The sequence below is a fragment of the Eurosta solidaginis genome, chromosome 4 (assembly GCF_040869045.1).
Source record: "Eurosta solidaginis isolate ZX-2024a chromosome 4, ASM4086904v1, whole genome shotgun sequence".
Taxonomy (NCBI): Eukaryota; Metazoa; Arthropoda; class Insecta; order Diptera; family Tephritidae; genus Eurosta; species Eurosta solidaginis.
In genome coordinates, this window is record NC_090322.1 from 13,532,995 (window position 1) to 13,555,799 (window position 22,805).

A 22,805-nucleotide genomic window follows, 5' to 3' on the forward strand; every position below is an offset into this window, starting at 1 on the left:
TAGGTGATATTTAAACTTGGTTGATAGGCTATAATCAATGTGATTCACTCCAAGGGTCTAATTTTGGATAGGGGCGCTAACTTTAGGAAATGTCAAACCGGGAGACTTGGGTGTTGAAGGATGGTGTGAAAATCAAAATTAACATTTCATAGATTCGCAAATAAACAACAGATGTTTGAATGTAAGCCCAAGTGATTTTTCAAACCCTTCTCATACGTATATACATATATCCTCAACTTAAATATGAGGCAAGAATCATTTCAAAGGAGTGTTTATGCCCCTAGAACTTACCAAAGGATTTTACATAACTGATTTCGCTTATTATTTTAGCCAATCGGGATATACAATTTTTTTTTTAAATCGGCACCTTTTTCGGGTAATTTGCTTTTTTTAACAACTTGAAGGACAACTTGAAAACATGTTCGCCTTGGGTAATTTTATTCGAAGTCATTGTTCATTATTAATTTTTGAAAAAAAAAATATTCAAAGTGAGCATATAAATTTATTATATAAATTTTCTTTTAGTGTTCTGTTTTAATAACTTGGTGAATTGGGTGATGCAAAGTCCGCATTAACCTGACATCGAAAGCGCCTGTTTTTTCAAATAACTTTTGAACAGTTAGAAAGAATTAAATTTCGCAATTAGTTTTTTATAACTGGCAGTGAGGCGCATCCGCTGATACCACTTTCGACCATATCCGACCAATTCTCGACATGAACAATAAATGGCCTAAACAGTCTTAAACGAGTAGAAAATATAGTAACGCGCCGGACGCCGCCGCCGCCGCCGCGCCGATATTTTTGACATTCGGCGGCGGCGTGCGAAAAACGACCAAAATCGGCGGCGGCGGCGGCGTTAATCGGCGGCGTATATCTCTAACACATATAGGTTTGTTTTTTTATCTCTTATTATCTGCAAAGCTAATACAGTATAATTTAAATTGAAATCAGTCACGGTTGCGATGACATCGACAAAAATGTCAAAAATTAGCTAATGAATTTACAAACAACTCAATATTTGACAGCAGCTATTTGTTAATATTGTTTGGAGATCATCAAAGCGCGGGTATTCTGACTGGACACTGCCTTCTGGCGTCACATGCCTTTAAACTAGGCTTTGTCAGTGATAGCAGATGTAGGAAGTGCGGGTTGGAGGAGGAAACGACCGAGCACGTTCTGTGCTCGTGCCCTGCACTTGCCAGGCTAAGACTCCAGCTATTGGGAGTGATACAGCTGTCAGATCTAGAAGCAGCAAGTGGCTTAAGTCCTAGGAAGCTTCTAGTATTTGCCAAGAGGACGGTTTTTGATAGGGTTTTTCAGTTTGGTCGTTAAAACAAACTTCTGGTAACACTACGGACTCAATCAGTCTATGTGAGGTCCTCATGGACCGGCCAGTTCAACCTACCTACCTTGTGCGATATATGTACATATATACATGTGTGCAAATGCGTGTGAAAATGTGGGAGACTTAATAAAATTCGCGTTAAAACGACGATGAGGTAGCGAGACATGCTATGTAAAAATACCGTACAGCTGTTTTGAGTGTTAAGCACAGGTATGTGTGTGTGTGTGTATGTATGCACATACACCCTTTAAAAAACGCGAGTACTCTATAAATAATGTAAGGAATACTCCTTTGGGAGTATAGGACTGCTCTAAATCTAATCTGTATTCATACAAAAAATGTGCTCCAATTAACATTGCGATGTCCTAGGAGAGGAGTAGGTGATCCCACTCTCGCTTTGTTTGTGAGTATTCCATAGAGTACATACGTGAGAGTACTTTCCAAAGTACTTTCACTGTAGTACTCCATGGAGCACCCACAGAGGATCATATGCCAAAGTACTAAAGAGGAATTGTGTCGGAAAGAATTATCGAAGTGAATTTAATTTAAAATGAAAGTAAATGGAGAGGGACAATACAACTTTTATATTTTATACTACGAATATTCTTATGTTATTTAGCATTTGCGTGAATAAAGAAACTAATATTTCTCTATACATACTAAAGTATGTATACATAAAACCAGTGCGGTGTTGCCAAAGTAAAATTTTATTATTAGTTATTTGCATGCGATATTTTACTTTTGGGAACTCTGTTCGATCGTCATCGTGTCGTGATAACTGTCGTTAAAAAAAGAGCAATGATCGGCTGATGGTGGTCCGCAAACGCATTGCAAAGGAGTATTGTTAGAGTACTCCAACATGAAGAAAATGGAACACGTAATCCAACAATTTTTGCAGGGCAGTTGTTTTGCTATACATATATGCTCTATATATTCCTGATAAAGCTCAGTTGTGTTGTTTCTTTTTAATTTTTTAATGTAATGGTTATGAGCATGACTGATAATGTTATAACAAAAATATAATTTTTATTAAACTTGGCGCTATTATATGGCACGCATACAATCAGACACACAAATTAATTAGTTTTAATTGTTACCCAGTCAATACTATTTATTATAAATAAAATTAAGATTTATGCATTTGGGCGTATTAACTAGAATGCACAATAACAATTTTCTTAACTAGATTAAAGTAGTGAACACACAAATGCATACAAAACCAATTTATTAACATTTCCTCCTCTTTCTCTCTCTCTTTTTCTTTCTTTCAGCTAACCAGTAGGTCAGTCGTTTCAAAATCGGCGTCTGTCACATAGCAAATGAAATAAAAAAAAAATGCAGTGTTTGTGTTAGTGATATTACGACAACAAACAAGCTATTAAGCGTCAATTGTATTTATACAACAATAATAATAGTTAATTATAATCCGATTGCTGCTGGTTTAAAGTGTGGGGTAGGTAAACTTTGGCATCAGTTATTGCCATTTAAATTTTATTGGTAGATATTTTTAAAATTTTATTAATTACTTTGTTGCATGCAAAATAATTGATCCCGAATGTATGTATACTAGGGATGCCGATTTATTGGGCCTCTCGGGATTTTCGGGATCTGAAAGTTTAATTCAGGGATCCCAAAATTGTCGCGAAATTTAGATAGATTTCTTTATGGCTTTTGAAGAAAATTACAAAACATTGACGAATTTGCCAAACACGGTAAACTCTAAATAGTATTTTTAAGAAGCAAAAAAAAGATTTTCTAAAAGCTCGATGCAGCAGAGTAGGAGTGCTAGTACTTTCTGGAGAAATATTGATCTTAAAAAAAATTCAAAATATATCTAATTAAAAGGTGTTTTTGCAATATTAGATTCGATTCAAAAACTAGAAGTGTCGGCACTGAAACCTTCGACAAAGTATGATCCTGTTTCTGGCTACAAAATTTATTTGGAATTTTTTTTCGGCCAGTGATATAGCTGAACAAAGAGTTTGTCACAATTTTAGACACAAATGTCTCGAAAACCTGAACGAATTTGAAAAAATTTGACTTCAGATTGACATTCTGTGCAATTAAAAACTTCGGAAACCAATAACAGACATATTGCCAAGATATTTTATATTTTTTATCCCTCACTGTAATGCTTGTTTTGTTTGTGGAACAACTTTTAAATTATTTAACTGGATATTAAAATATTATTTTTAACAATCCCGCAATTAAAGTCCAAAATCCAGGTACTAAAAATATCGGGATCGTCATCCCTAATATATACAGTACTGTTCATATTACACTATTTAAATTATTTTAGTTACATTTACTTATAAATTATTTTTTTTTATTAAGTACAGTATGAAATTGAAGTAAAATATGAAATTTGATAAAAAATATTTTTCCTAATTTTTTTGAGTTATTTTTTTTTATAAATCTCAAAAAAAAATTTTATGTTTAACAGTACATACACAACTTTTTCAAAACTTTTTTTTAGATTCTGCTTTTCTTAAATATTTTTCCAACTAAAAAATCTATATATATAAAAAGAAGTGTACATTTTGATTGTCACTCCATAACTCGAGAACGGCTAGACAGATTGCCATGAAATTTTTAGGAAATATACAGGAAGGAGAGATGATGTTCAGTTGATTTTGAAATCCCAAATCGGTTTAGCCATTCTTGAGTTATGATTTTTTTTAGAAAAAATTCAAAATTTGAAAAAAAAAGTTTACATCAGCGAAAATTACGGAGGGAGGAGTGAATAAAAGGATTAGGAAAAAGAGAAGAGGGGGGGGGGGGGGGAGGGGAGAGTCAGACGAAAAAAGCTTATTAAAATGTATGCAGATAGGCCAAATTTAGGGCAGGACAATGTCTGCCGGCTCTTCTAGTGCTGTTATAAAAAAAAATATTTGCATTTAAATTTTGTTTTCAAAACTTTTAAAAGTTGTTTTCAACTTTAATTTTTTTAAGTGATTTTGTTTACTGCATAAATTAATATTTCAAAACTCGTTTGAGTAACTTTTTTTTTAATACATCTCAAACAAATTTTATGTATTTTCAAAATAATTTTTTCAAATTTGCTTTTCTTAAATATTTTTTTAATTTAAGAAGTGCTTTTATACAAAAAAAATTAGATATTTGCAATTGGAAATTCTTTTTATATATGTATATCAAAGACTTTTTTTTAACCAAAATTTGTGTTTCGAAATCATTTTTTTTACTGTATTTAGAAATAGAAGTTAACATTTAAAAACCTTTTTAAGTGTTTATTTCGATTTTTTGAGTTGAAGTTTTTTGATTAAATCATCAATACATACTATTTTTATTGAGTTGTCAAAAATATGCAAGACGGATATAACTAACGTAGGAGACTCATATCGTCCGATATCTTTCTTATCGCCAGAAGCCAAGACGCTTGAAGTCGTTCTGCTCTCTTATTTTTAATCGTGGACTGTACCAAGAACACCAGCATAGAACGTTGACACAGTCAATAAACTTACTTTACTGCAAGATTTGGAAGGGTATACTCTTCAGTGCGCATAGATACATCCACAAAAATTATATTTGTACCTCAAATTCCACCTCTACCTAGCATGCCCGAAGAAAATGCTAGTCCTTTCGCTATGCAATATCACCTCCAATTGCTTTTCTCGTGCCTTATCTGTTTATATATAAGTTCTTGCTAAAGAACATGGTTTATTTGCTTAAATGATATTGATTTCATTTCTTAAAGACCAATTTTAGGCGCAGCAATAGACACTGAATTTTGAAAACTGTTATTTATGTATACACACGTTTTTTTAGCATAGCTGTAGGCGCTTCAAAAACTTTTGTAAATAAATTTTTTTTTTTACATTTTCTTAACATATTGGCTGTAATGGGCAATTGCCATTTTTCATCAGCAACACGAAAAAAAGTTATTTAAGCTGAAACTAAACTTCAAAGGGAACTGAAAATAATTACAAAAAAGTTTTAAAATAATAAAATTTCCGAAATTTTCGGTTGCCTAATTTCAGGCAGATTGCCTTGATATCGTAATTTTTTCTTAAAATACTTCAAGGGTCTACCATTTATTCTTCATTTATTCAGATTCTTACTTATTTCACTGCCACAATTGTTGCCAACTGTTGATTCAAAGCTATATATCTTTTAGCTCTTTCTTTGTAGTATTTACACATTTTTTTATTCCCCGTTACCGAACATACTTTTAGTATTACTTTGCATGCCTTAAGGTTTTGGCCTGTGTTTGTCTTCTTTTGTTAGGTTCATTTTTGCTTTGTTTTCTTGATTTTTTTTTACTTATTTGAACTTAAAATAGAAATATACTTCTGAAGCCTGAAAATATGCAACGCTTATTTGTGAACTAGTTAGCCAAATAAGAGTGTTTGCGTGCAAGTTATTGTACGTTCAGTCAAACACATTGTTGGCCATAGATAGCAAGTGGATATAGATTAATTAACTCCCTTCTTAAAAATATAATTTTGATCATGCTACTCGAATTTCTGATAATTTAAAAAACAACTTGTCTTTAGAAAGATTGCATACTTTTGGGCGCCTTTATGATATAATAAGCAAGATTTTTAGTTTTTGGGAAAAAGGTATGTAAATTCGAAATTTTGGCGTTATTATGAGAAACAGAAGACTATTTTTGTAGAAGATTTCTGGCAATATACTCTTCTGAAGGCCACATAACTCTTTCTACATAAGCTCGTAAACGTTACTCCTTTTACTCTAATTTGCCAGCACCACAATTTCAAATATGCACTGGCCAAATCATGTGAGAGACTTACCACATTCTGATAAAAATTTAGCCTTTTATGTATTCCTGAATGATGAATACGCCTTCATTGTAGGATTTACTTCGAGTTGTGGGGCTCAAAGCTTCCCCTGCTCAATCAGTAGAATTTCCTTTGACGAGACTAGTGGTGGAAGAACATCCAGAAAGGTCACTGCGTGATCACTTTTCTTATAACATAGCCAAGATGGTTGTCCTTAAAGGTGAAATTGGTGCCTCTTCCACAATACATTTTCTATGGAATCCTGGAAAAGCGAAAGCTTGGATGACTTCAAATTAAAAGCGAGGCCGACAATGCTATCTGCTTCGTAGATCTTTTACTTATCTTAAGCTGTGAACTACCAATTTGCCGGAGAGTTTTTTTTTGATAGGAACACCATCCATTCGCTGTTTCTGAGACCAAACAGCTATCGATGTACTTTAAAGCACAGCTGAATTCGTCGAAATGGCATTTTGAATGATATGGGAACAGAAACCAGGTTAGCAGTGCTTCTGGGTCGCATCTCCCAAATCCTTTTACTTGAGGGTAAATGTAATCTGTCGCAGTTCTTTTGGCCTGTACTCGCATGCAAGGTTTGATCAGGCTTTTTTCCGGTTATGGAACGGTATAATTTGTATGTATCTGAATGAGTAAAAACTCGAACTTGCATATGTGAACTCATTCAGTCTATGTGACTTCCTCACGGGAACAGCCAGTTCAACCTACATTTGTGACAAACTGAAATTTCTAAGTAAGATCGGCGCCACTTAAGTCGCGGTACACTATGGATGCATTCTATGACAGTCCTCACGGACTTGTGTTGAATTGGCCGCAACTCAAGTCGCGTAAAGATAACTTCCACTTCATCCTTCTTCCTATAGAACCTTGCATAGAGTAGCCTAGAGCCTAGAAAAGTGGAGAACGAATATCGAAGTAATGGCTACCGTCCACTATTTACCGTCCACTTTTTTATGAGGGATCCAACACTGCACCAGAGTGCTATCGAATCCCACTAGATGGAAGTCTTTCAAATAAATTAAGCTGTATAAAGAGGCTGAGAGATTTTCACCTTACACAAAAGAAAGAGAAAATAAAATGTTAATAATAAACGCACACACGCAATTATCAATAAACAACATTATAAGACATACCTTTTACAACAACAAGACAAACAAGGAACAAACTAGAAACAACAACATTAACATTCAGTATCTAAGGTAGCTAAGATATGTAGACGTGATTTAAATTGATTAAGAATTTTCAAGAAAAAAAAACATCAGGCAAAGAATTATAAAAAAAGAAAAAAAAAAAGAAACAACGCAATCGAATATGGAGTAAAATAAAACAGAATTTCGCGAATTTATGAGGCATTCAAATTAACGCACAACAAGTGCTTCTAGCACAGGGCGAAAAGAAATAAACAAAAAATAGAAGAAAAACATACATTCTACGAAATATTATATATTATTATTTTTGTTGTCACTTTGTGTGTTCAAGTGCGTAAAACTATGAGTAGAGAGAGCGAGCGCACACAAGAGAGAGCGAGAGTGTAGAAAAGAGCTGTTCATCGTTTTGAAAAAAGTAGAACACCTGGATTGAGCAATTCAAAGAACGATAACTGAGAAAAAGCATAAAATTCATATTTACAAACAAGCAAACAAAAAGAAGAATTTAGTAGAAAAAAATTGTGCATTGCCAAATCCACATTGCCATTATTGCTGAAAAGTTCGCGTTGCGTATAGGACACGGCGTGCCACCCTCTAGCATGGCCTGAGGCCGAAAATATAAACGCTGAATGCAATAGAGGCAGGTATGGAATTGTGTGTGTATTAAAGTGCTGAATGAGTTAATTTTGCATCAGGCAACACTAAATTTTTGAATAAATTCAAACAAATTTTACATAAAAATAAATAAATTAAAAATAAAAAGAAATTGTTTTTAAATAAATAAATAAAAATAAAATAAAAAAAATACAAAAAACATCTAGAAAAACAAAATTTCAAATCAGATTAAAACTAAATGAAACAGTAAGAAATGGCAAACTGAAGAAAGTAAAACAAACTAAGTTTAAAAACGTTGAGAAACGTTTACAAAGTATAACACAAAATTTTCAAAAAAATAAAATAAAAAATTTAAATTAATAAAATAATCAAAAATTAAAAAAAAATTTTGCGGAAAACTTAAAAAATTTCATTTACATATACACGTTGAAACCCAAAGGAAAATATAGAAATAATTTTAAAATAATTCACGAAAAGCTCTAAAATCTATCAATTCAACTCACGTTCTTTAAAATGATAAGTTGAAAAGAAAATCATCCAACAATTTTTTTTAAATGCATGGAAATTTGTTTTCGCTTCAAAGAACTGATGAAACCGTATAAAAAAATATTGAAAACGTAACTAAAAAGACACTAAAAAAAATTATATTCAAGACAAAACACACAAAAAAAAAAAAAAAAAAAATTGAAAACGAAAATAGGAACGCAAAAAAAAAAGACTTAAAAAAGCTACGAAAAAAGAGAAAAGGAAAACAATGAAAAAAACTAAAAAAAAAAAAATCAAACTTAAAAAACTTGAAAAAAAAAATAATATAATCAATAAAACAAAAATTTATCAAAAATTTTAGGGAAAAATCGCATAAAAATACTGAAAACGGAACAAAAAAAAGCTTAAGTTCAACATAAAAAAATTAGATAACAAAGTATGAAATGTTATGAAAATAAGAATGAAAAATTATCAAATATGTCAAAAGTAAATAAAAACAAGTAAATGTGTCTAAGTTCGGGTGTAACCGAACATTATATACTCAGCGTGAGCTTCAATTTCACATTTCATTTCAGATAAATTACTTTTCTACATAACACGTGGCACCGGCCGTTTAAAAAAAAATGTCTCCCCATTTCCTCTTACAATAAAACTTGATAAGTGAAATATCATTGATTCAAAAACTATTTTTTGCTAAGTTATAGCTTATTATTCTAGTCTACGACCCGTTTGCACTTGTTTTCTATCTAAGTTGCAGTGGTCTTTAACCGATCTCGTCCATTTTTTCTAGAAATAATTCCTGCTATAGGGAAAATCTGTGTACCCAATTTTATTGCCATCCATTAATTTTCCTTCGAGTTATGGCCCCCGAAACATAGAAAATTGCTTAGTTCGAAAAGGGGCGGTGCCACGCCCATTTTTTTTAATTTGAAATTTTTCCTATTTATTGTTATAACTCCACTTGGGAAATGAAATACCATTGATATAAAGCGCTTTTTTGCAAAGATATAGCTTATTTTATTCGTCCACGACCCTTTTAAAAATCTTTTATATAAAGTGGGCGTGGTCCTTAACTGATTTCGTTAATTTTTCTTCAAAGCATTCCTTATAGTAAAGGAAACCTCTCTGCGGAATTTTGTTACGATAGGTTTAACGCTTTTGGATTTATGATAATATTTTATAATATTTGTAAAATTGATTTTATCACAAGTGGGCGGTGCCACGCCCATTAAAAAAAAGTGTCAAATTTCAACATTCTAGGTGTGTTATTTACTAAATAATCAGGTTTTTGTTTTTTCCAAAATGTTATATATATAAAAAGTGGGCGTGGTTATCATCCGATTTCGCTCATTTTTAATACCAATCTATTCTGGGTCCAGATAAGCTCGTGTACCAAATTTGGTGAAAATATCTCAATATTTACTCAAGTTATCGTGTTAACGGACAGACGGACGGACGGGCGGACGGATATGGCTCAATCAAATTTTTTTTCGATATTGATGATTTTGATATATGGAAGTCTATATCTATCTCGATTCCTTTATACCTGTACAACCAACCGTTATCCTATCAAAGTTAATATGCTCTGTGTGCAAAGCACGCTGAGTATAAATAATTTACGCGGGTTCGAATCGAGCACAAGGCCTAACAATAATCATTTAACATTATTATTGTTATGATATGTTTTCTTAAATTAAATTTTTTTAAATTAGAATAAAGAAGGAAAAAAAATTTAAAAATTTTTTCATTTAAGAAAAAATGTATCATAACAATAATAATGATAAAATAATTATTGTTAGGCCTTGAGCTCGATTCAAACCCGCGATCTTACAAATCAGTAGGCCGATATAACAACAAAAATTGTTAAAAAAAATAAAATTTATTTAAAAAAAAAATTAAATTTATTAAAAAAAAAAAATAAAAAAGAAAATAAAATTAAGTAAACAAAAATAAAAACTATTATAAAAAAAGTTTATTTAAAACTAAAAGAAATTAATTACGAAAATTAAAAAAAACCGAAAAAAAAGAAAATAATTACAAAAAAAAAACTCAATTAAAGTCTATCCATGACAATATCAAAGGCATTAGGTAAACAAAGTTTATTAAGCACTAAAAAAATGTTAGTTATACATAAAAAAATTAAATTAGTATTTGATTTTGGCCGATTTTGGGCCAATTTGCGTCCTGCTCCTCTTAATTTTCCCTACAAATTGGCGGAACGACACCTATGTACTTATTTTATTCCGTATCCAAAGCGTCATTTGCAAGGCAGATGAATTTTCACTGAGAAGCTTTTATTGGCAGAAATACGCTCGGAGTGTTTGCTAAACTACTTCCGTGGGGCGATCCCGATTAGAAAAACTTTTTCTAAATGAAAAAAACTTTTTTCTAAATTTTTGATGTTACTTTGCCCGGGAGTTGAACCCAGCATCCTCGGTGTAGTAGGCCGAGCACGCTACCACCACACAAAAAATTGAATAAAAATACAAAAAAAAAAAAATATTTATGAAGAAAACTTAGTTAGTTTAGACCCAACCCCCTAGCATATTAAAACGACAAGCTTCTGCTATTTTCGTGCCTTGTATCGTAACCCCATTGTTGGTAGGGAAATACATAGTCATGTCGACGTACACATTAAATTGGACTTGAACATCGAACATTTAACACGGTAGTGTAAAATGTGAAATTCGCTTCCAGTTGATTGGTTCTAATACATTCCTACACTTTTTTTCAACAATTAAAGGTCTCTAAATTACTCAAACTTAAAATTTTTCTCGCTCTCCATAAGCAGTTTTGAACAGCTGTTACAATACACAAAAAAATTCAAAGAGCTCCTCAAAGCTTTTACTCTCCGACCAGCAAGCGCGCTCTCGAAATTACTTTCTCTCTTGTAAACAGTTAATACCAGTGTTGCCAGGTGATGCAAAAAAAAGAAGCTAGATTGGCAAAAAAAAAAGGTTAGAAAAGGCTAAATTTTGAAAAAAAGAAGTTAAAAAAAGGCCAGAAATTTTTTGGTTAATTCATTAATTTTTTTTATATTTTAGTTTACACATTTGTAAATAAAAACTTATAAACATAACTTAAGCATAACTTACTGTTTCAAAACATATCAGGCACATTTTCTTTGCTAGCACATGGAATTACTTTATATGATTGCATATGTGTATATACATAAAAAAATATTACAAACTAATTATTTAAATAAAATATTCCCCGTATGAAGAATCAGAAGAGCTTATGTCTGGGTATAAAGTTTGGCTATTTACCATAGATATGAGATCATCGGTAATTTCAAAGTCATTACAACATTTAGATAAGCGTTTTAACGAGCATCTAATATTAAGCAGCGCATTAAGCATTTTAATTTTTAGTTTGTTCCTTAATTTAGTTTTCAGAATTTTCATGCCACTGAAAACTAAATACTAACTAAATACTAAAAAACTAAATATGAATTCGACAAGTTCTAAAAAAGGAGGTCCGTTTTATGCATTTTTATGTTCTCGGACTTCCGACCAAAATTCTATGGTGGAGTGTACATTCTTCCATTGTATAGTTATAAGTTTTCGCCACTGCAGCTCTATTAATGCTATTTGACTTGAAGAATAACTATACTTCTCTTTTTCAAAGTAAGAAAATACATCTGGCTTTGAAATTTTCAACGAATTTTCAGCAGAAAAAGAATTAATCTTTTGTAGAGAACTCATATTATTAGGTATTAGGTGTTCACCGGAACTATTGAAATTATTTTATTTTAGAAATTTTTAACAATACATTCGGAGTAAGAAAGGCTAGAAAAAAGTCACGAAGCTAAACACAAAATTTCGAGGCTAAAGGCAAAAAAAAGGCTAAATCTAGCCTCGAAAAGGCTAACCTGGCAACACTGGTTAAGACTGAGCACCAACAGTTTATGCTATGAAATATTTTAATGCTTCTCTCGCTCCATATCTTCCTCCCCTAATCTAAGAAATTTAAGTTTTGCTATATAGAAATTTCTCATTTTGAATGCGTTTTCGGGGTTGCAACAAGGCTGCTTTTGAAAGTTGTGAGCCGATTGAAAAGCTTGACATTTTCATCGTTAATACGAACACTGCAGTTAGAGATAGCATTGGCATTGAGTCGGTAAATTGGCAATGAGTTGATACAGCGTTTGCTGACGCGCAGGCTTTTAGTTTGATTTTAACAACGGGATTGTGCGGATTACAAAGCTAACTGAAAGCGCAAATATCCAACGCAGAAAAAAAATCTAAGAAAAAACGTTCAATGACGGTTAGTAAAATAGAGCAAAATTATTAGAAGAATAAACAAGTAAATATTCATATACACACTTAAGGCTTTATGTCTACGACCTGCATATGTGTGTCAGTGTAAGACAAAGTGCAATGAAAAAGTGAGTTAAGCTGGAAAACGCAAAACTTCAAAGTTAATAACTCAGTGAATACACAAAATATGTATATGTGAATAAACATACATGCATACGTATGTATATATGTATGCCTCTAAGTATATACAGGTGTAAATATGTACACATATATATATATATATATATGTATATACTTAAATGAATACCAAAAGGCTTGCAGTTGCGCCAGGATTACTATGGCATTGCCGGTACTTTACGGAATAATAAAAGATTTGTTTGACTGCTAGTGCGCCTAAAAGCTTATTAAAATAATTATTTATAAAAAGGCCAAATTTATGAATACTGAGTAAAAGAAATTTTGAAAAAATCGATTGCAATAATTGAGTACTGCATTTTATATATGAGAAAGTGTATGCGCCTGGAAGTAGGCTAAAGTTACTGGAGCTGCACTTCGGGCAAAAAACAGACAACGACGTGCTGGCCAGAGGAAAGAAGAGAAAAATAGGTAAATTTTTACAAAAATAAAAACTGGCCACTTTCATAAAGCAAAAAAAAGGGCTAAATAAATGAAAAAATGAAAAGTGGAATAAAATAAACCAAAAAAATAAAGAAAAATCAGTAATAAAATAAAAAATTTAAAAATAAAATTAAGTAAAAAAATAAAATAAAGTGAAATAAAAAAATTTAAATAAAATAAAAAAATAAAATAAAAAAATTAAATAAAGTAAAATAAAATAAAATAAATAAAACAAAGTAAAACAAAATAAAGTGAGAAAGAAATAATAATAATAATAATAAAATAAAATGAAATAAAGTGACATAAAAGAATTCAAACAAAAAAAATTAAAAAAAATTTAATAAAAAAAATTGAATAGAATTAAATAAAATGAAATAGAATTAAATGAATAAAATATAATAAAATAAAACTAAAAGAATAAAATTAAATTAAAAAATCAAAATAAAATATAAAATAAAATATAAAATAAAATGAAAAAATAAAAGAGAATAAACAAATCAAATAAAAAAAATTAAAAAAATAAAATAAAATATAATAAATTAAACACCCCTATTCTGCATTTCGATTATGTTCCCGTTCTACGTTCCGCTTTAATCGAAGTTGGGTATTCTGCATTACGACGGAATCGTAACGAGAAGAGGAAGAGAAAATGATTTTTCAGCTGTTTGTACGGAATGTATGAACATTGGAACAAAATAAATTTAAAAAAATTTGTAAAAAACACTGAAAAACATTTATATTTTATTATCCACACCATTTTGTACAAAAAAAGCAATAGAATATATTGCCGCAGTGTTATATTTTTTTGAGTGAAGTGCGTTCATTATTGTTTTGTTCAAACGGATTTCTGCTCGAATATAGTTGACATTTTCTGAACTTTATGGATGCTAATTTCATTGCACTGGCCTAAAATACTTTATGAAGATTTATTTATTCTTTCCGCAAGGATTGTTTACGATTTCGTTTCACCTTCCTCTACTCCGGCAACTTGCTTTGGCATATAACTGGACCCTACGAACAGACACAAATTAGAGCTGTCTATTATATTGGAATCAATAGCCGCGGCATTATTTGTGGAGTTGGAAAGCAACGCATACGAAAATGGCCAGGCGAGAATGGAAAGGCAAATATTGCGAGATTTGTGTAATCCATTTGAGATGAGTGACGAATTGTAAGAAATTGAACTTAAAAGTGGTAAAGTTTAATTATTTATTTCTTATTTAGGTCCAAAAAAACTTTCGACTTAACAAGGATGCTTTCAAGTATGTGTTAGATACTTTTGCGGCGCAAATACGTCCAAGGACTTCGACATCGACATGTTGTTTTGACCTGGAAACATATAAAAAACAGTCATGATCAAGCCTTTTACGTTTCTTAGCAAGTTTCACTTACATTTTTGTAAAAATTCTGTTATAAATTAATAAAAAAATAAAAAGAAAATATTTCGAGATGCAGAATACCCAAAATCGAACTATTCGAACTTGGATCGAAAGAGGTTGGAACACAGAATACCAAAATTGCCAAATCGAAAAAATTCCAATCCAAGTCAAAATGCAGAATAGGGCTGAAAATAAAAAAATACAAAATAAATTTATAATTTTTTAAGAATTAAAGATCTCGACACCGGTAAATCTTAATTGTTGCTCAATTATTAAAGTTTTTGTGTTTATTGGGAAAAATCGAAGAGAAGGTAACATTTACTGGCATATACGACGATGATGAATTGGGGGCTTCGAAACGGTAAAAATCCCGCGAGATGTTTCCTTCTCTTCAGTTTTTTCATTAATAATTGAATAGCAATTATTATTTAACCGTGTTAAGCTCATTAATTCTTAAAAGTATTAAATTGAACACACCATTTAACATGCAAACATACGAAATAAAATAAAACGAAATAAATTAGAATAACATAAGAAAAATAAAGTAACATAAGAAAGTAAAATTAAATAAAAATAACTGAAATAAAATAAAACAAAATGAAATAAAATATGATAAAATAAAATAAAATGAAATGAATAAAACAAAAATGAAATAAGTAAAATAAAGTAAATTAAAACAAAATAAAATTAAAAAATGTAAAATAAAATATTTTTTTTCGTCCGAAAAATTCTGTTAGCAACTTTAATAAAGTTTGTTAAATAAATCAATAAATATTTTTAGCACAACCGTTCAAATAAATGTAGAAAAAATTCCAAAAAAAATGAAGAATAGGGAAGGAATTAAATTAAATCCAATAAAAATTAAAATAAAAAAATTATACACAATTTAAAAGTTTTAGTGGATTTAGACTTGGGGACCTTCGAATTTCCCACTCTGATCGCAGATTATCACACGTTAGATAGTTTGCTGAATATTTTTTTGCAATAATAATCTTCTTACTGGTTTTTAGGATTTCCGAATAACTCTCCATGGTTTAAGTAGACATCTTTTGTCCCATTGAAGACTGTATTTTTATTTGTATGGAAAACTAGCACAATTCGCTATTTTCGCCAAAGAAACATATCTCGCTTATATGCTTATTAACACATCTGAACTGTACTAGTGTCCTAGCACAGCACATCTTTAAGACACTCATCTACTTAGCTCTTCTTGAATTCGGTGGTTGTGACAGTAATTAAGCACAGTCTGGCGGGAACTCTCTTAAATCGATTATTATAGCGCATAGCAGATTTCAAACTTTAAATATAAGAAACAAGTTATTAGCGGTATAAATCTTGAGCATTGGTTTTATTTTAAATTTCACTCACTACGCTCACTCAACTGTTTTTTTTGGCTCAACAAACCGAGGAATTAAAAAAAAAATTCAAACACTCAACCATAACAATATAACGTTGAGTTTGAGGGTAAAAGCGAGCAGATTTCTATTTTGCTACTGTGGGTCGATATTATGTCGTGTATATGAATTTATAAATGTGTAGCACTTTATGGGTTAGTGTCACTTCACTAGTATGCCGAAAAGTAGGCAACATTTTAGAGCATTTATCATCTAAGTGTCATGTAAGCGCTTATACAAAGCCAGCTGTTTGCTACATCTGCCCATTTTCTCATTCCTTTGCATACTTTAATATCGCTAGAATGTGGAAATGTATGTACTCACAGCAGTCCGTTCTAAATTTACATACATATTACTCTTTATAGCATTCCAGCAATGTTTGGCATATTTTTAGGCATTGATTTCATTATATAGTACTTGTAAATATATTTGTTACGAAAATATAGTTCGTCCTCCTAATTGTCAACAATTTATGTCATCTAAATATTTCTTCAAACTTTCCTTGTAATCTTCAATCTGAAAATAGTTGCATATTTTTTGGAGCATTTTTCTATTAAGATATATGTTAATATTTTGAGAGTCTTGGCATTCTATTTGGCACTTCAAAATATTTCATTCTTTCTTAGCATACTTTTTGGCGCTTTCATTTTAGTTTATATATAAGATATATATTGAGCATTACGACGATACTTTGTAGTTGAAGAATATGTTAGTACATTTGAAATAACGAAGAATTGCAAACATTTTAACATACCATTAGGCTTCTGAAAACGAAGACTAATTTCAGGTTCCGATTAATACTTGCTTTAGCATGGACTGGATATTACATTTCTGCTAGAAAAAATTGAAGAGTTTCTACTGCTATTTTTATTCTTATTTATAAAAATTTCAGAAAAGGTGCACACTTTTAGGCAAAACGCTAATGTTTCTTTAGATTCTTAACACTGTCATAAATATTGCGGACTGCGCTCAGTCACTGCTGAGCAACATTTATGCTGCGATTTCCTCTGAAAATTTCTGACAAAATTCATTCAGCTCAGAGGGTTTAATGCAATGTCACTAGAATATCTAGCACCGAACGAGCCCTTTCGAACCGAATGTCGCGCGGAATACCTATTTCTCGGTTCCGCTCACATATTAATGTGCGAGGGTGATGCACCCTCAGATTAAAACTACGCTGCTATATTCTCAGCAATTTTTTCGTTTCAATTCGCAATCTCGTTTTCAAAAGCATACTGGAAAATCGAAATTGATACGTCATTTAAAATGCAAATTTCAGTTTAAGTTAATCCATAAACGTAAGCTCCTAAAAGCATGCTACATATCGTTAGGCATGCAACTACGAAGAGTGACGTAAAATGTAATGACAAGTGACGTGTGATCATACATTATATCTATGTATGCACTTGGCTGTAATGCGTTGTTGGACAAGCATATTTAAATCATACATTAAGTCGACGATGAGATTAATATAATCCCGTGTGGCTGTTTTCAGGCTAAAGTTAAGCGCATAGACATAGTTGTGATACCATCAGTAAACAATCATGTGTTTTATTTTAAAGATTTTTTTCAAACATCTGATAAGTTAAAATTATTTAACTACTTTCCATTTTCTGATAATTTCTTTAACGAGAATAATCACAGCTATTCGGATTAGATCTTTCATCATTATTAAGTCATCTTAATAAAAAAAATATAGGAAGAAAATATTGAATTAACTCCATAATTAAAATAATGTCTGACTATTTCCTAATCATTATTAGTTATTTGGTTAATTTGTTTTACCTGATTTTTTTCAATTAATTTACTATTTTCAATTGTCTCCAATTTTGATAAATTTTTAGTCGCAATTAAAAAAGATTATTTTAGGGTATTATTTATTTATTGACTAGCAATCAAGGTATGATTAGAATAAAATAAAAACCATGAATAACAAATAAACTTTGAAGTCATAAATTGTTTCCAATATTTTTTTAAACTCAAATTCAGACGATTTTGAAAAATACGTACGTATGAAGACTTATGACTAACAAAAAAAAAAAAATTATGAATAACATTAATGTTAACTTTGAAGTCATAAATTGTTTTCAAATTTTGATAATATTATTATTTTAAGGAAACAACTTATTTAAAGTTAAGACTAAAATAAAAAGAAAAATTATAAATGAAATTAATCTTAGCTTTGAAGTCATAAATTGCTACCAATTTTTGACTATATTTTTTAGTCGCCAATATTTAAGAGTATTTTAAGGAAACGACTTATTTGTCGGCTTAAAAGTTATGATTAAAATAAATAGAAAAATTATGAATAACATTAATGTTAGCTTTGAAGTCATAAATTGTTTCCAGTTTTTGATAATTTTTTAGTCGCAAATAATTTAGATTATTTTGAGGAAACGACTTATTTGTCGGCTTAAAATGTATGAGTAAAATAAAAAAAATAACTACGAATAACATTAATGTTAACATAGAAGTCATAAATTGCTACCAATTTTTGATATTTTTTAGTCGCAAATAATTAAGATTATTTTAAAGAAACAACTTATTTGTCGGCTTGAAAGTTACGAATAATATAAAAAGAAAATTATTACTAAAATTTTTGTTAACTTACAAGCCATACATTGTTTCCAATTTTTGATAACTTTTTTAGTCGCAAATACTTACTTACTTACTTAATTGGCGCTTAACCGTCTAAACGGTTATGGCCGTCCAACAAAGCGCGCCAGTGGCTCCGCCAACCGGCGCCAATTGGTCACACCAAGGGAGTTTAAATCGTTTTCCACCTGGTCCTTCCAACGGAGTGGGGGCCGCCCTCTACCTCTGCTTCCATAGGCGGGTTCCGATAGAAACACTTTCTTGGCCGGAGCATCATCTTTCATTCCCATAACATGGCCTAGCCAGCGCAGCCGCTGCGTTTTAATTCGCTGGACTATGTTGATGTCTGCGTATAGCTCGTACAGCTCATCGTTAAATCTTCTTCGGTACTCGCCGTCGCCAACGCGTAGAGGTCCATAAATCTTTCGAAGAACTTTTCTCTCGAATACTTCCAAAGCCGCTTCATCTGCTGATGTCATGGTCCATGCTTCTGCCCCATATAGCAGGACGGGTACGATAAGTGACTTGTAGAGTATGATTTTCGTTCGCCGAGAGAGGACTTTACTTTTCAATTGCCTACCTAGTCCAAAGTAGAATTTATTTGCAAGATTGATTCTTGGCTGGATTTCAGTGCTGATGTTGTTGCTAGTGTTGATGCTGGTTCCCAAATAAGCGAAGTTTTTACTATTTCGAAATTATGGCTGCCAACAGTAGCGTGGTTGCCAAGGTGCGTATGCGCTGACTCTTTGCTCGATGACAGCAGGTACTTCGTTTTGTCCTCATTCACTATCAAACCCATCTTTACCGCTTCTTTTTCCAGTTTGGAGTAAGCAGAACTAACAGCGCGGGTGTTTAGGCCGATGATATCAATGTCATCAGCATATGCCAGTAATTGCACGCTTTTATAGTATATTGTTCCAGTGCGGTTAAGTTCTGCAACTAGTATAATTTTCTCCACCATCAAATTAAAGAAATCGCATGATAGGGGTCACCCTGTCTGAAACCTCGTTTAGTTTGGAACGGCTCGGAGAGGTCCTTCCCAATTCTGACTGAGCTGATGGTGTTGCTCAACGTCATCTTGCACAGTCGTATAAGTTTTTCGGGGAAACTAAATTCAGACATAGCGGCATATAGGCAGCTCCTTTTCGTGCTGTCGAAGGCGCCTTTAAAGTCGGCGAAGAGGTGATGTGTGTCGATTCTCTTTTCACGGGTTTTTTCCAAGATTTGGCGCATTGTGAAAATCTGGTCGATGGGAGATTTACCAGGTCTGAAGCCGCACTGATAAGGTCCAATCAGCCGGTTCACGGTGTGCTTCAATCTTTCGCACAATACACTTGAAAGGACCTTATATGCGATATTAAGAAGGCTGATTCCACGATAGTTGGTGCATTTTGCAGTATACCCCTTCTTGTGGACTGGGCAAAGAACACTTAGATTCCAACCGTCGGGCATGCACTCGTCCGCCCATATTTTGCTAAGAAGCTGCTGCATGCGCCTTACCAACTCCTCGCCGCCGTACTTGAATAGCTCCGCAGGCAATCCATCAGCGCCCACGGCCTTGTTGTTTTTCAATCTGGTTATTGCTATCCAAACTTCGTCATAATCGGGTGGGGGACATATATTCCATCATCATCGATTGCGAGATCGCGCTTCATCTCCGCGCGGTGAATTGCTGCCTCCATTTAGGAGAGCAGAGAAGTGTTCCCTCCATAATCTAACCACTCTCTGGACATCAGTTACAAGGTCGCCGTTTTCGTTTCTACAGGAGTTTGCCCCGGTCTTAAAACCTTCCGTCTGTCGCCGTATTTTTTGGTAAAATTTTCGGGCGTTATTCCTGGTGGCTAGCAGCTCAAGCTCCTCGCACTCACGCCTTTCTGCATCTGCTTTTGTCTTCCTGAAAAGGCGGCACGCTTCCGTTTTCAACTCACGATAGCGTTCACACACTCCTCTTGTCGCGCTCGCTTTTAACGTAGCCCTGTAGGCAGCGTCTTTTCTTTCGGTTGCAACGCGGCATTCTTCATCGTACCAGTTGTTTTTTCGTGGCCGCCGGTAACCAATTGTTTCCTCGGCGGCAGTACGAAGTGCTTTGGAGATATATTCCCACTGCTCCTGTATTCCTTCAGGATGAGTTGTGCTCTCAGAGAGCAGGTGCGAGAGTCGAGTTGCGAAATCATTGGCAGTCTGTTACGATTGAAACTTTTCGACGTCTAGCTTTCCTTGTGTTTTTTGTTCCTTGGTTTTAGCCGCCCTGAGGCGGGTGCGTATTTTGGCTGCAACGAGATAATGGTCCGAGTCGATGTTAGGTCCTCGGATCGTGCGCACATCTAAAACACTGGAGGCATGCCGCCCGTCTATCACAACTTGATCGATCTGATTGCGAGTATTTCGATCAGGAGGCAGCCATGTAGCTTGATGTATCTTTTTATGCATGAACCTCCTGCTGGATATGACCATGTTTCAGCTTCAGTCCGTTAGGAGAAGTTTCATTGTGTAGGCTGAACTTTCCGACTGTAGGGCCAAAAAAACCTTATTTGCCCACCCTGGCGTTAAAGTCGCCATGCACGACTTTTATATCATGACAGGGGCAGCGCTCGTATGTCCGTTCTAATTGTTCATAAAAAGTGTTTTTCACCTCATCGTCTTTCTCCTCTGTCGGCGCATGGGCGCAGATGAATGCCAGAACTTGGCGACGAAGTCTCCTCCCACCACGAATCCGACACCGAAACTGCGCTTATTCGTATGGCCACTCCAGTAGATGTCACAATTTTTGATCTTCTTTCTTCCTTGCTTCGTCCAACGCATTTTAGTCGCAAATAATTAAGATTATTTTAGGGAAACAACTTATTTGTCAGCTTAGAACATATGACAAAAATAAAAAAATTGTGAATAACATTAATGTAAACTTAACAGCTCCGTAAATAAGTCATCAAAGGAAAATACTTGCTTGATTGACATCTATTTCGTCCGATTGACTTGCGCCAAATTCAATTAGTTCAATCAAAATCTTTCAATAGCAAATTGTATGTCACTGGCAGCAATTTATCGCAAATTGAATTGAGCTACAAATTAAGTGGACAGCTTCCTGCTTTATGCGTCAATAGTTTGTCAGCAGGTTTTTTCTTTCCGAAAAAAAAAATTTATTATTTTTTGTTTGTTTTTTTATTTGCGAAATAAGAAAAGTTACTCCTTCAAGCAAAATTTTATTGTATGTACATATGTATTATTAAACAGTTTGCCTGTGATACGCGTTTGACTCGTATACTTCGTTGCCGGCTCACTTTTTTATGCGCAACCACTGCTGTTGATTTGATTAGGGGCACAAAAGCTTTGTGTTCAATAATTAAAAACAATTAAATTTGCATAGTCATTGCTTTTGTTGTTGCACATTGTTTATTTGTATAGCCATTGTGTTTTGCTTTTGTTGGTTTCTTTTACTGCAGAAAAATAAATATAACAGATTGTGACATAATTTATTTGCACCAGCTAATTTATTGCTATTAGCATCCCTGATGATTATGATGCAAAAAAAAAAAAAAATATAAAAAATTAATAAAAAAATACAAAAAAAAAAATTCAATTACTATGCTTCTCACTTTCAATTCCATTTCTCCCGCTGAGCTTGGCAAATTTAAGATGGCACGTCTACGCACGCCTTGCTGCCAAAGTCGTAAAATCACAAGATTTTGTTGATTGAATTCATAAACAAATAAACATTTTTACAAAAATAAAACTTATTTTATTCTATTCATATACATATGCATCAATTCTTTGCTTACATATACATATGTATAGGTATGCCTATATTCATACAGACGTTTATTTGAACATCAAAAAGTTTCCGTTTATTGCCTGACGTTATGCCAATTGTGAATTTCAATAAATTAGAAATAATACGTCATATCGTAAACAATATTTTTTTTTTTGCTTTTATCTATATATATTTCTATACAAATTAAAATTTTTCATTTCTGATTTTCGCCAGTCACAATGCGTAATTAAATTGTATACTGCACTGTGTGCTAAAGTGGTGATGTAAGGGTTAAAACAAAAAAAATTATTTAATGAAATCACACTTTTTATCAAAAAGTGTAAAGCGCAGCTACTTTTTTACTAGTTTTTTTTTGCAAATGAATTGAACGAAAATTTTAAGAAAGGTGGTAACTCTCTTTTGAAAAACGTAAATTTTATAAA

At 32.5% G+C, this 22,805-nt stretch overlaps 1 protein-coding gene across 1 annotated transcript in view; it reads left to right on the plus strand.

The window, feature by feature from the left end:
• Pde9 (phosphodiesterase 9) overlaps positions 1 to 22,805 on the plus strand; it is a 341,755-nt gene that overhangs the window by 26,855 nt on the left and 292,095 nt on the right. The window contains exon 2 of the mRNA XM_067780228.1: positions 2,617 to 2,798. The gene's annotated coding sequence lies outside the window, so the exon portion shown is untranslated. The remainder of the gene's footprint in view (positions 1 to 2,616; positions 2,799 to 22,805) is intronic.